Below are 12,564 nucleotides of genomic sequence, written 5' to 3'. Positions count from 1 at the left end.
AAGTAACCGTTGCACTGTCTTGGGGTTTAATGTAAGTGAAATTTTAAACACTTTACTTGCATTTCATATGCATATAAAATCTCTTTTGTAAATTTAATTTGATGTGGACACCAAAGTGGGACATCTTGTCTTTGACCCTATTGCTTATTTAAAAAGCAGACTTCATTTGCACAACTGTTCTTTAGATCCAAACTGATAAACAATACATTGACATTTCTGCTTTTATCATACAGGTCAGTGGAGAACTGACAGGAAGATGGAGGGAGGGAGGGGAGGGAGCGAGAGAATGGGATCAGGACATCATGACCCAGGTTAGATTCAAACCCAGATCTTACCGAGCTGCTCTTTATATCCTATGTATATCATAAGCATTGCATCTTGTGTCACAGCTCCAACCAGAAATAGTTTTAATGTTTAAGTTGTCAGTTGTCAGCAAGATTTGACTTTGTGACTAAATCTTTTCTTACAAATGTAAGAAATATTCCTCTGAGCCACATCAGCTCAAATCTGACAACTGCCACAGATTTTGGGGAGTTGTTTTTTACAAGAAATTATGTAGTTATTTGAATTAACTACAGTTGCCAATCGTAAGACAATTTTTCATTTTAGGTTCCGCTATGGGAAATTTAGCGTATTTTTAGAATTCAACAAAGTATTTTAATTTATAAAAGTGTTTGAAGCAGTTTTAATTTAAGTTTCAGAACTTTTAATTCAGTAATATTAAACTTTTTTTTTCTCTGAAGGGTCTGAGTAGAGTCTAGTAATTTATATGAGAGTTTAAGTGCTATATTTAATTACAGTATATTGAGAAAGTTTTCTAGTTTTACTTTACAGGTTATAACAAGTTTCTTAGAAGATTGCACAATCCAAACATGTTCCACTTAAAGCATTACATCACTTATTTTCCTATTGGTTATTAATATTCAGAATGAGTCCTGCTGTCATTGCCCTGAATAAGACATCGGAGAGAAATGAGACTCAGGAGACTACGCTCTCTGAGTATGATGAGTCATTACCACACGTATTATTTAATTAGCCAGCGCCGGAGGATAAGGCACACCTCTCCGACCTCATGCTGTGAAACATACAAAAAGAGGAAAGAAAAAAGTAAATGAACGAGATCACTGAAGGTTCATTTTGATGGGGTAAATGAAATCATAAAAGTTATGCAGATTTTCATTAAGTCATTACTGGAAGCTACAAATTACTGGAATTCTTTGGTAAAGCTTTTGGTATAAGGCTTTTTACAAGGTCATCAAAGACTAATACAAATCAGATGACATGACTGTACTATTGACAAAAAAGAAAAAAAAAGTGCATCTGGTTGATTTTGAGTACTTGAGATGATCAGGTGCATTCTCATCAGGTGTTGATTTTGAGATAGATCAGGTGCATATATATATAATATATATATATATATATATATATATATATATATATATATATATATATATATATATATATATATATATATAATTTAGAATATTTTATTAATATGTTTTTCAGAATGTATCAACCATGAATACAAAACATGTTTAAAAGTATACATTTTTAATAATTTCTCCTTTTCATCATGCTAGACATCACAAACAGCGCTCGTGAAAACAGCCTTGAAAAGAGCCTCCAGGCTCACAGATCTCTGCCATGAGAATGAGAAAATGCTTCCCGAAAAGGTTCGGCAGCAGTAAACTTTCATCCAATTAGAATACAGTGTCGATGCTGGTCTCCCATACATGCCACTGTGAAAATTGCTATTAGTCACAGTCCTAGTTTGTGTGCTTTCTGTGTGATAAAATCTCAGCACTCACAGCCCCATCTTTACTCTATTAAATTGAAATGTTCAAGGGAAACAAAACACTGATGGCGGAGCGCTACTGGAAGTTTGCTGAGTGCTTCTGTCTTATCTGTGCTTAACAGGCCATGGTGTTAATGTGCAGGTCGTGGCAGATATTGCAACTTCCTGCTGATCTGTCTCCAGGTTTCATAATTTTCTTTTATAATGACTACAGCTAGATTGGTGGCAGAAACAGCTGGTCTGAGAACATCCCAGCTTGTGCCAAGAGCAACGCTCAACGCAAAATTTCCTGTTTACCTCAGCAAACTTTCAATATGCAACCTGCTAATCTTTGGCCATAACCTAAACCCTCATAAAAGACTTTTATTGAAGCTCCTGTGCTTAATACTTTGTTAAACTTGCAATACAACACAAGCATATGCTAATGAGCTATTTGAAGTTAAAAACTGCTGCTTTTCTTTCTTGAGTTAGAGGAGCTGTACAAAGTCAGAGAAGTCAAGGAAGATGGGCAGACTTGACTTCTCTTGAGACGTAAAGCATTCAGGTGTATCCAATTTTCCAAGCTGGTCCACACAGCTGGGTTGAAGGAACGTTTTTTCCCCCTCTTTTAATCTCTTTAAAGTTGCAGTAAGCTGTAACTTTACAACTTTGTGTACAATTTTTTTTTTTCTCTATTTGTTTAGATGCTGTTATTCAGTTTTTTCCAATTACGGCTATTTTCACATTTACATTTGCATTTACAACTAGGTCTTTTATTTTTTTGGTCTTTGCCAGGGTGTTGCTATGTAGTTACCAAATGATTCTGAATGGTTGCTAGGTGATTTTCTGCTTTCCCAATTTAAGCCCATCCCAACTCTATATTATCTACAAAATTCTGGTTATGTAAGTATATTTTCTGACCGTGCACCTTTTTACTACCACACAATTTGAGATACTATTAATGTCTGTAGCATAACTGGTAGATGAGTTCTGCACAGAAATGTAAGCAATAGTATGTATGAGCAATAGTAATAGCAAGCACAACTAATTACATTTAGCATGCACTTTGCTAAGCGACTTATACAATAAAGGTAAAAAAAAAATGGGACAGCATGAAAGTGAGAACGTGCTGCCCAAATTTTTATTTTTGGGTGAACTGTCCCTTTAATGACAATTGCCAGGACAAGTAGCTAAAATAAACAAGCCATTCTATTCTAGCCCTCAAACCCTGAGAAGCACAGCAATTGCAAGTTCTAATCATGCGAGTCTGAAAGACTAAAGTGGGCAGGCCATTGGCAACACTTTAAGTCTATAACAGTTTCTTTAATTAAATTCATGACAGAATTTCCGGAGGTTAAAAACAAGTGGAGCGGCAGCATTGTGGATGCGCTGGAGGGGATGTGTGGTAGATGCTGGTAGGCCGGGCAAAGAGGTTCTATGCCCTAGGTTATTAAAAACCCAAAGGGGAAGAATAGATCTCCACTAATGACAGGATTAAGAGTAAGAGCCATTCATCTTACGCAGATTTGCCCCACTGCATTTCTGCACTCTGTGCTAACTGCACTAGCTTTAATTGGCCAAGACTGGAGCTGAAAGTTCCTCAGTTAGACACTCAGTGGCGGATCTCCTGGGTTAAAGAACTGGTGCGGAACAAAAAAACAGGCTTTAGACGTGCGGAAGTAAGAACAAAGAGAGGAAACGGGCAAAGGAATCTGAAAGCCCCGGCCTTGACACTAACACACTTTCATCATTAAAGGAGATCTCAGAAAAAAGGGTCTTCTTGACATCGGAGCTGAGCGCATGTGGATTCCCACCAGCTTCTGCAAAACCTTGGGGGTCCAACTGACAGGTTTGTCTGATTAATGGACGACTTTCTGACTCTCCATCTTCTCTGTATGTTATCCGTTATGACTTTGAAAAGACCCCCACGGAGTAAGAGGTAGAGAGACATCATTGTTAGAGTGAGGATTAGGACCTCAAGGTGAAGGAAGAGAATGGACTGTATCCAATAGTGTGACAACCTTAATGAGATCATACTTCATCACTGACTTCACAGCTGACATGAACCACATGGTCCTGGTAGCACACATCAATGGCTCATAGTCCTGCAGAGTGCTCTTTATCCAACATTATAAGCAGTCAAAAGATCATGGAGAGAATGGAGTGGGATAAGATGACTCAGAATGTATGCTGTGACATTTCAAAACTACACCGTCTGACCCAAGAGATCAAGATTTGTCTGATGAACTTAGGCAGGTAGCCCCTGCTGGTGGACACTGTTACTACATAATTCGAGCAAAAGCATGCTTGCATTCAACAGTACCCTGACCCAACTAAATACTGGTTTTGCAAAGCACACACAATATTCATTTATTTATTTAGAGAACTCTTGACAAAATAAAATGTATGTTTTCCATGTCTGGCTTGAGAGTTAATAGAAATATTAACTGTTTTCTTTGCTACTGGGGGATATTTTGGGATTATTGGCAAAACATTCAATGCTTTTTCCTCAGAAAAACACAATTGATAAACAGTGATATAATTGTAATGCACTTTTATTATACCCTTTCCTAAATATTTCAATTTTCTGAAAAAAAAGTCATCATTTACTCACTCTAATGTGAAACAGAAAAGGAGATTTTTTTAGATTTTTTTTCATACATACAGTCTGTTTAAAGTAACTAAAACTGTTTCAAAATATATTTTTTATGTTCCACAGAAGAAAATCATACATGCTTGGAACATTGGAAAACCAAATTTTATTCCTGTTATTATTGAATTTTAATTGCAGGCTGAATGTGCTTACTTTTTCCACACAGAAGTTGTTGCAAAACATGCAAGAAGCAATGTAATGTCATTTTGCAGGGATGTCTCTATACAGTAATGTTTTTTCAACGAGCCTAGACTTTTTTTTTAGTGTTTTGGGCTTTTACATGAAACATTTTGAACCTACTATGCAACAGAGGCTTTTTGGCTAAAAATATTACTCAAATCCTAAAATTCTTGAGATTTTTTAGCTCTAGTATTTGAATGATTGTAGGTATTCAATCATCTGATGTTGGCATTTTGAGTAGACTGTGTTGCTCTTCTTTATTTCTTATTATGCATCCTTTTCATGCTCCTGTATGACCAAGATCTTAACAAAGCTGTTATATTTAAAAAATCTGATCTTTTTTTTTTTTTTTTTTGAAAGCCACATAATTTGTCTTTGACAAGCAAAGTGTGCTTAACAAGTCATGTCTCTGTTAAATTATAACAAAGATTCTTTTTCACTTACAGCCAATTTGCATTCATAAAAATGTCTAAAATATTCATGACTATGTAAGTAGGTCAAAAGGTGGACACAGTATTAATCGCCTTCCCCATTCTTGCGTCCTCGGCCTGTGCATGTGTGGCGTGAGTGTGGTAGACCTCTGTTCTGTGTTGATTTGTTGCGCATTAATCCAAGGAAATGTCAGGAGATATTGACCCAATACGTAGTGAGAAATAAGAGGTCATAATGTCACCCCTGTACAATGAATACATCCCTAACAGTTGGTATCCTTGCAGTGTAATTGGCGAGGTCAATGCCCAGTTGCCTGGAGATTGCCGAGAGGGGTTTGATTTCTGTTATCAGTATGTATGATAAGTGAGGGCCACGCTGACGCTGAGCAATAACTCCTTGATTACATAGCGCGTCTGTCATCTCAATTTGAAAGTGACTCTAACAAGCTCAGCAGCGAGCTGGGGAATACACTCTTTTATGAGCTCGGAGCCTATCGAGACGCAAGGTGCCGTTTGATGCGCGGAGCTGGTAATGAGCACGCGTCCAGTGTCACACACCACAAAGTCGATCAAAGTCAAGGCAACCATGGCAACGCTACATCTCTGATAGCATGCCACCTTGCCTTTTTTAAATGCTCTAATCACATTTAGAGAGGATATGAGTTTAATCATGCTGCAGGTGGCACTGTTGAGACTGAATATTTCTAATGGCAGATGATATGATATTTCATGGCATCCCACCTGACGTGTCTTAACTAGGTGTGATGCCACAAGTTTCCAATGACAGGGAATTTTTCTGTCCACGCTGAATGCAAAAATGCTGCGTGATATGAGACAGTCTCAGATAATCAGAATATATTTGATGTTTACATTTACATACATTTACATTTAGTCATTTAGCAGACGCTTTTATGCAAAGCGACTTACAAATGAGGACAATGAAGCAATCAAAATAAACAAAAGAGCAATGATATACAAGTACTATAACAAGTCTCCGTTAGCTTAACGCAGTACACATAGCAAGGGCTTTTTAAATAATATAATAAATAAAAAGAAAACAGATAGAATAGAAAAAGAATAGAGCAAGCTAGTGTTAGAGCTCTTTTTTGCTTTTGTTAACTGTATAATAAATTAAAAGAAAACAGATAGAATACAAAAAGATTATAAAAGTAGCTTTTTTTTGGGGGGGGGGGGGGGGGTATTCTGTGGCATCAACTTTTTAAAACTTTTATTTAATGAAAATTCCATGTCCATTTCCCCTTCTCTTGCAATTCCAAATTTTCAAAATTTCCAAAAATTCATCTCCAGATTCTTTTTTTAAAGGCACAGTTCACCTGAAAATGAAAACTCTGCCATTATTTACTCATCCTCTGAGAAGATTTAAATTTTTCCCTCATATAATGAAAGTTAATGAAATGGACTAAAATCCAGCCTTCTTTGAATTTGAATCTTCTTTTGTGTTCCAGAAAAAAGAATCTATATTAGTTGGAATAACTTGAGGGTGAGTAAATAATGGTTTGGGTTATCTATCATTTTTAAAAATGACAAAAAATGAAAATGTTGTCATTATTTACTCATCTCCAAACCTGTATGAATTCTTTCTTCAGTAGAATGCAAAATAAGATATTTTGAAGAATGTTGGTAACTAAACAGTTTTGGTTCCCATTGACTTGTATGAACAAAAATACAGTGGACGTCAATGGAAATCGAAACTGTTTGGTCATTCTTCAAAATACCTTATTTTCATCTGAAGAAAGAAATGTTTTCTGGTTTGGAATGACATGAAGGTGAGTAAATGATGACCAAATTGTCATTTCTGAGCGAACTATTGCTTTAAGACAAATTGTGTTATTTTCACACAGCCGAAATAGAAATAGTCTGCTTTGGACTACAGTGGCCAAGTTGCATACAAACACACCTAGTCATCATTATGCTGCGAGTTCAAACTGTCTGGGAGATAAACTGACTAAGCCTTCCATTTTGCTGTTCTTCTGGCCATTAAAGAGAATTTGTATTGTCAGACACTCAGGCTACTAGTTTAAGCCCGTCTCCCAAAAATCATCTCTCATGAATGCAAGTAGGGCAGCCTTCTGAAACTGATGAGAATGGGCAAAAAAGTGCAATAAAGTGCATGAGGGAGAGAGAGTCTTTACTTAGAAACAGAAACTTTGATCTCTCTGAGGTTCCCAAATTTATGCATTACATCTGTGCATTATATGTGATTCCATCCATTATATTGATTTATTAAAATTCATTGGATTGAATGAATATTTGGAACATGCTGGATACTAAATAAAGCTGTCTGCTTCTGGACAAATCATAAACATGAACAAATTACAAAAATAAGTAAAAGGGCTATCCTAGCAACCGGGATATATGTACATTGGTTTGTACAGTAGCTCAGATATCTGTCACAAAATTCTAGACGTTTCTGCACAGACAACAAAATCTTTGTATGTTTTTAAAGTGGCCAGAATGACTTCATGAAATTAACAACCAGACATCTAAGGAAGCTGGGATCTGGATGTAGCCTAAGTATTTATACATTAAATTTCTTAATTCATCTATGCCTAACAAAACTGTATATCTCATTAAAACAAGTTGCTTACAATTAGACTGAATAGGATTCCGTTGTTCAGCCTCCAATGACTCCATTGGAAAATTAATCACAAAACAGAGTGCCTTTCCAAGGTCTCGATTCATTTTTTTACATACACACCCAAACGACTAAGAATCCATGGCAGTGGCAGTTTTCAGATTGTGATCACTTACCTTCATTTAAAAACACTCCAGGTCAGCCATAAAATAATATTTTTATCATGTAATGCTTTTACAAACCGTAATACCATTGCAAGTTTTGAGCCAGTCGCATTCAGTAAATCATGAAGCAGACTTGATACACCGCGCAACACTGAGCTCTGTCCAGCGTTCTGAAAAAGCTTTGCTGCATATTGATTTCAACCCTTGGAATGGCTTCTGTCATTACCGTTCATACGAGTTATTTTAAGTGTTGATTTATGCAGTGTGCTCATTATACAATGTGCGAATAAATGTAGTTTTGGGGACTACAAATGAAACTATTTTCATGGCCTTTTTAATTCATGGGCTTCAGTGTTTCAAGGTAACAGACATAGCCTCCAAATCTATTTTTCACGTTTTAACTGGCAGTATATATATATATATATATATATATATATATATATATATATATATATATATATATATATATATATACACACTGTACGTTTGATATGTTAATCTTGAGGTGAAGTGATAATTTAGTACCTATTATATTTCGCCAATGTATAGCCTGCAGTCAACGAAACGAAGTTCTATTGTTGCTATGGTTATTGCCTCAGGCGAACGCAATTCGCAAATGTATATTTTTGAGCAGGTGAAACTGCGATAATTTTGGTGTCTGAAAAGTTTGATAACGTTAATAAAATCCCTAATGTTATACATTCAATTAAACCAGTTGAATGTACTCTATAAGACCCCTCAACTGTTTGTTTTGATTGACAGCCCTGGAGAGGAGAGTTAAAGCCTCGATTAGAACCCCTAACCCATAATTTGCAACCGGGCTTGGACACGTGCGTCAAACGAACATCTTTGGCCGTAACGTCGCGTCTCATTGCCTTGCGCCATAAGCGCTGAGTCTTAAGACGTTGTTGTTAAGTAAAAATAAAAATAAAAAAATAAAATAAAAAAAAATTCAGTTTAACTTCAAAACACCTGCGATCCGTTCCATTGCGTTGCACTCGTTTTGGCGTTTTGATACGTAGGAACGCGTCCAGTCCGAACGACCCCTTTACTGAACAACAGCTTTTACTTTTTTTTCATTCCACTCGTTTCCGTCTGTGTCCTACATTTGTAGCTTGTTAAAATCATCATTCGTATCGCATGAGACAGCCAGCGCTGTACTGATAGGTTCGGTGGTCTGGTCTCACTTGGATCGGAAGCAGTCGCAAAGGAGTAGCCCAACTCTGTATTATTTTTTTCATGCCCTTCGGTATAAGCCGGCCTTGGTACAGGTAGAAAGCCAAAATGTTTCCAACAGAACAGGGAAACACAGACCCTCACGAGCTACCTATGACCGGTGCGCCGAATCCAATGATGTGTAATCGATAAGTGGATATCGATACGAAAGACCATTGCGCTATTGACACATAGAGTTGACTACAGACTAGAGAGAATGTTCGTCGCCTCTTATTTAATGCAACTTGAAGCCTTACCTTTTAAGATGACAAGTTTCTTTTTCCTCCTGTCAAGGGTTTTGTGATGAGAGAGTGATGGTCTGTAGATCTTTACTTCAGAAAATCCAGCACTGCGGACGCATGAAGCAGCAAATGCCCGCTTCTTGAACAAGCCACTGCGGCAGCTACAAATCTCCTGGTCCGGAGGAGCACGCTCTGATTAATTCGAGTCTAAAGCGTGATGGAGAGTTCGTATTTTTTCCACCTTCCGTCCCGTGTTTATCCCGCTCTGAGTCAGAGTGCCTATACTTCTCACCACCAAGCGGTGGACTGAGCAGCAACCAGTCAGATGCTGTCAGACACACACACATTCACACAGCGAGTTGTGTGTGTGCGGAGGTGGGGGTGATTAAAAATAAATAAAAAAGGTTGGGGTGATTGAACAGGTTCTTATTATTTTCCCCACTGTGGGGGAATGAGATTATTGTGGCATTTATTTGGCGGTTTTCAGATTATTCATATTGTTCTGTTCATACTTTATCCAGGGTGCGAAATAGGTGGGGTTTCTGGAGGATCGAGACAAATTGTTTTGGCGTCTTACAACGTAGGCTATATTAGTTCAATTCTACACATAGAGAAAATAGAAAAATTTGTTTTGTAAATCATTTATTGTTTAATAATTTTATATTATATTATATTATATCATGAGAAAATAGAAAAATTGTTTTGTAAATCATTTATTGTTTAATAATTTTACGATTAATCGCAATTATTCGCAATCCAAAATAAAAGTTTTTTTTGTTATATAGCCTATACATATATACTTAAAAAAAATACACAGTACATAGAAATCACACTTTCCTGCAGCAAAACGTTCACGTGTTCTTCACACTCGTAGCTATGGCAAAAGTATGTTGCTCGAACAAGTTCATTTAGGATCAGTATCCAGCTTTACGTTGACAAAACTATAGGCTATTGCCATTATGTATCACTTTTTAGAGAGAGATTCATATGAGATAAAAAAATTATAAATTAATTTTAAAAAATTTGAATAGAAAGGATAGAGGTGTCGCTTTGCTATCAGAATAATATCTAAAATGTGTACATTAAATTATTGAAGGTTAATAATATCTGCAGTACATTTATGTTGGTTCTGTTCTGTTTACCTTTAGGGGTTATCACTGCGCTCCCTGCTCTTATCCATGGTATAGACTGCATGGATGCGCAGGGAGTTTGTGTTCAGGACTTCGTAAGCATCGTAAGCTTAAGTACATTATACCCCTCCAATGAAACCAATGGAGCTATGATCTATTTAGGCTTACGATGTTTTTCGGGAAATTGCAGCCCAGACAAGAAACCATACCACCACAATTCAAACTGTCAATGCATCTTTGACGATAGTGCGTCCTGACAGAACTAAAACTGCCAAGTTGCCTGTGAGGGATTGGTTACCCTTGCGATTGCCAAGTTCCGACTGCACTCAGCTATGTCACCCATTGACGCCAGTTTTTTGGTTCCCCACAGGAACACCCTACTGTTTTGTCTGTACCCTTGAGGGATTTTTTTACTTTTACGGCCTCCGTCAGTGCCTGTGAGGAAACAGTTTCTGCGACTTGCTATTGTAGTTCATGAATAGTTCTACAGTTTAATTGTTACAAACTTCCCCACAGTTGCACCCTATGTTTTGTTTACCCTTTTGTGTTTAACTTTTTTACTGCCCCGTCAGATGCTGAAACACCCAGAGATGCCGACTGTATAAAGCTCATGAATATTTAAAAGAGTATTGTTTTGGTTGGCCTGTTACAACCCAACTCACCTGAACATTGTCCACATTGTTTCGCAATTCATTCAGGGTCAGCTCACACCCCTTTGAAAATTACACGCTTCCTAACTCAAGTGCTTTTCTATCAGGGTTTAAAAAAAACGAGCTAGACCCAGAATTATGCACAGCGTGGAGGTTTAAGAGAAAAAAGGTACAAAAGTTGTCACTGAAGTGGTATCTTTTTAAAAGGTACTAAAATGTACTCTTTAGGGGTAAATACATTTAAAACCATTTATGCATTTAGCAGACAGCTGACTGAAACCCACGACCTTGTGCTGCTAACAGACTGCTCTGAGCCACAGGAACAGTAAATAATACCTTTGTACCTTTTTTCTCTTAGGAGGTGTAGTCTTTGATAGTGACATTGTAGATCTCTTAACTGGAATGATGAGTTGTTGCCCTCTGTAACACCCTCTTCAGCTGATCAACAACACTCTCTTCAAACACCTCGAAAGAAACAGTAGTGTTAGTTTCCTCTGTGTGCTTTGTGGTGGCAGTTCATGGAGGTTTTAGAGCATCAGAATGTGAAGCAGAGAACTTCATTTTAAGAAAATGTAATTTCTGGCTGCATTGCTAGTCGACACAATAGCACTACATCACCTCAAGCCCAGGCTCATAAAGGTTTTAACAAACCATAAAAGTTAGAGTTTTACAGATCTCTCATTGTAATCTATAAAATGTGGGTTTTTAAACTTATTTTTTATCTACCTTTAGTCCCCCAAGGGCATTGGTTTCCCACACCTTTATTTGCGATTGTAGATCAAATTTCGGGAGCAGACAGCAACCAACCTCACTATCAAATAATTACTTTGAAAGGTAAGTAAAAAGTGAGAGGAGTTTCAAATGCTACTGTTGGCTTTGTATAGAAGAATTTTCCTGAAATGTCTGTTGTTTTGGCTCATGTTCAAACAATGCCCTTTGTGAATTATAGACTTAAAATCACAATTGCTTACCTATTTTAAATAACACATTCATAGATCAAAATGAGTGATGACCCTCCCACTTGGAACTCGTTCAGTCAGGAACACAAAGTCCTTAAAAAGTGTTCAGTTCGCCAAAACGGCGAAGCTGATAGTTTATCAATTCGAGTCATAAATGTCTTACTTCGAAGAACAACTGAGGATAAATGTATAACCCTGGTACGCAGCTGTGTGCATGTTTCTCAATTCCCTACACCACACAGGGCACACACAGTCCAATCATCACAGGAGGTGATGTTTACGGTTGTGCTCCAAAAATATCAGTGCATATCCCAGGAAATCAATAGGCATGTTCAAGATCCCTGGGACGTTTTAGAACTTGTTTATCTCTGCTGACTAGCTCCAGAGAGGACGTACTGTCATCAGGGTAACACACAGACATTTGGTTTAGACTATTTCTTTAAAAGATACCAAAAGTACCAAACCAAAGCTCATTAGATGATGAAAACTAGATGGTGAATGAAAATGTATTTACACTAGATTTATATTAACTTGTCATGTTGGATAGTTGCCAAAGGTTACAAAAGGGTG

Source organism: Cyprinus carpio, unplaced genomic scaffold (assembly GCF_018340385.1).
Source record: "Cyprinus carpio isolate SPL01 unplaced genomic scaffold, ASM1834038v1 S000006488, whole genome shotgun sequence".
NCBI classification, from domain to species: domain Eukaryota; kingdom Metazoa; phylum Chordata; class Actinopteri; order Cypriniformes; family Cyprinidae; genus Cyprinus; species Cyprinus carpio.
Note: the sequence above shows the minus strand (reverse complement) of the source record.